Source organism: Triticum aestivum, chromosome 1A (assembly GCF_018294505.1).
Source record: "Triticum aestivum cultivar Chinese Spring chromosome 1A, IWGSC CS RefSeq v2.1, whole genome shotgun sequence".
Lineage (NCBI taxonomy): Eukaryota > Viridiplantae > Streptophyta > Magnoliopsida > Poales > Poaceae > Triticum > Triticum aestivum.
Genome location: NC_057794.1, coordinates 15,637,292 through 15,640,442, shown reverse-complemented (window position 1 = coordinate 15,640,442; position 3,151 = coordinate 15,637,292).

Here is a 3,151-nt window from a genome sequence, read left to right as displayed (position 1 = left end):
AGTTTATGGTCCGGCTGACCACAGCCGTTCCGCCGCCTTCCTGGCAGAGCTCCATGCCAAGATCTCCTCTGCGACCCTCCTGGTTGTGGTTGGAGGCGACTTTAACCTCCTCCGATCCGCGGAGGAGAAGAGTAACGCCCGGGTGGACTTAGCTGAGATGCGTCGTTTCAATGACTGGGTGGCGGACTTGGGCCTCCGCGAGTTAGATAGGGTCGGGGCACGTTTTACCTGGACCAACCGACAGGTCTCCCCGACCCTTAGCGTGCTTGACCGGGTGTTTATCTCCCCGGACTGGGAACTTCGGTTCCCTTTGGCATCCCTCCAGGCCATCACCTATAGGGTTTCGTAGTAATTTCAAAAAATTTCCTACGCGCACACAGGATCATGTGATGCATAGCAACGAGGGGAAGAGTATTGTCTACGTACCCTACGCAGACCGACTGCGGAAGCAATGACACGACGTAGAGGAAGTAGTCGTACGTCTTCACGATCCAACCGATCAAGCACCGAAACTACGGCACCTCCGAGTTCGTGCACACGTTCAGCTCGATGACGATCCCCGGACTCCGATCCAGCAAAGTGTCGGGGAAGAGTTCCGTCAGCACGACGGCGTGGTGACGATCTTGATGAACTACAGCAGCAGGGCTTCGCCTAAACTCCGCTACAGTATTATCGAGGAATATGGTGGCAGGGGGCACCGCACATGGCTAAGGAATCGATCACGTGGATCAACTTGTGTCAACTTGTGTGTTTAGAGGTGCCCCTGCCTCCGTATATAAAGGAGCCAAGGGGGGAGGAGGCGCCGGCCAGGAGGAGGTGGCGCAGGAGGAGTCCTACTCCTACCGGGAGTAGGACTCCCCTCCAATCCTATTCCAACTAGGATTCCCAAGGGGGAAAGAGGGAGAGGGGTGGCCGGCCACCTCTCCTAGTCCTAATAGGACTAGGGGAAGGGGGGAGGCGCGCAGCCCCCTTGGGCTGCCCCTTTCTCCTTTCCACTAAGGCCCATGATGGCCCATATGGCTCCCGGGGGGTTCCGGTAACCTCCCGGTAACCCGGTAAAATCCCGATTTCACCCGGAACACTTCCGATGTCCAAACATAGGCTTCCAATATATCAATCTTTACGTCTCGACCATTTCGAGACTCCTCGTCATGTCCGTGATCACATCCGGGACTCCGAACATCCTTCGGTACATCAAAATGCATAAACTCATAATATAACTGTCATCGTAACCTTAAGCGTGCGGACCCTACGGGTTCGAGAACAATGTAGACATGACCGAGACACGTCTCTGGTCAATAACCAATAGCGGGACCTGGATGCCCATATTGGCTCCTACATATTCTACGAAGATCTTTATCGGTCAGACCGCATAACAACATACGTTGTTCCCTTTGTCATCGGTATGTTACTTGCCCGAGATTCGATCGTCGGTATCCAATACCTAGTTCAATCTCGTTACCGGCAAGTCTCTTTACTCGTTCCGTAATACATCATCTCACAACTAACATATTAGTTGTAATGCTTGCAAGGCTTATGTGATGTGTATTACCGAGAGGGCCCAGAGATACCTCTCCGACAATCGGAGTGACAAATCCTAATCTCGAAATACGCCAACCCAACATCGACCATTGGAGACACCTGTAGTACTCCTTTATAATCACCCAGTTACGTTGTGAAGTTTGGTAGTACCCAAAGTGTTCCTCCGGTAAACGGGAGTTGCATAATCTCATAGTCATAGGAACATGTATAAGTCATGAAGAAAGCAATAGCAACATACTAAACGATCAGGTGCTAAGCTAATGGAATGGGTCATGTCAATCAGATCATTCTACTAATGATGTGACCTCGTTAATCAAATAACAACTCATTGTTCATGGTTAGGAAACATAACCATCTTTGATTAACGAGCTAGTCAAGTAGAGGCATACTAGTGACACTCTGTTTGTCTATGTATTCACACATGTATTATGTTTCCGGAAAATACAATTCTAGCATGAATAATAAACATTTATCATGATTATAAGGAAATAAATAATAACTTTATTATTGCCTCTAGGGCATATTTCCTTCAGTCTCCCACTTGCACTAGAGTCAATAATCTAGATTACACTGTAATGAATCTAACACCCATTGAGCTTTGGTGCTGATCATGTTTTGCTCGTGGAAGAGGCTTAGTCAACGGGTCTGCAACATTCAGATCCGTATGTATCTTGCAAATCTCTATGTCTCCCACCTGGACTAGATCCCGGATGGAGTTGAAGCGTCTCTTGATGTGTTTGGTCCTTTTGTGAAATCTGGATTCCTTTGCCAAGGCAATTGCACCAGTATTGTCACAAAAGATTTTCATTGGACCCGATGCACTAGGTATGACACCTAGATCGGATATGAACTCCTTCATCCAGACTCCTTCATTTGCTGCTTCCGAAGCAGCTATGTATTCCGCTTCACATGTAGATCCCGCTACGACGCTTTGTTTAGAACTGCACCAACTGACAGCTCCACCGTTTAATGTAAACACGTATCCGGCTTGCGATTTAGAATCGTCCGGATCAGTGTCAAAGCTTGCATCAACGTAACCTTTTACGATGAGCTCTTTGTCACTTCCATATACGAGAAACATATCCTTAGTCCTTTTCAGGTATTTCAGGATGTTCTTGACCGCTGTCCAGTGATCCATTCCTGGATTACTTTGGTACCTCCCTGCTAAACTTATAGTAAGGCACACATCAGGTCTGGTACACAGCATTGCATACATGATAGAGCCTATGGCTGATGCATAGGGAACATCTTTCATATTCTCTCTATCTTCTGCAGTGGTCGGGCATTGAGTCTTACTCAATTTCACACCTTGTAACACAGGCAAGAACCCTTTCTTCGCTTGATCCATTTTGAACTTCTTCAAAATTTTGTCGAGGTATGTGCTTTGTGAAAGTCCAATTAAGCGTCTTGATCTATCTCTATAGATCTTAAGGCCTAATATGTAAGCAGCTTCACCGAGGTCTTTCATTGAAAAACTTTTATTCAAGTATCCCTTTATGCTATCCAGAAATTCTATATCATTTCCAATCAGTAATATGTCATCCACATATAATATCAGAAATGCTACAGAGCTCCCACTCACTTTCTTGTAAATACAGGCTTCTCCGAA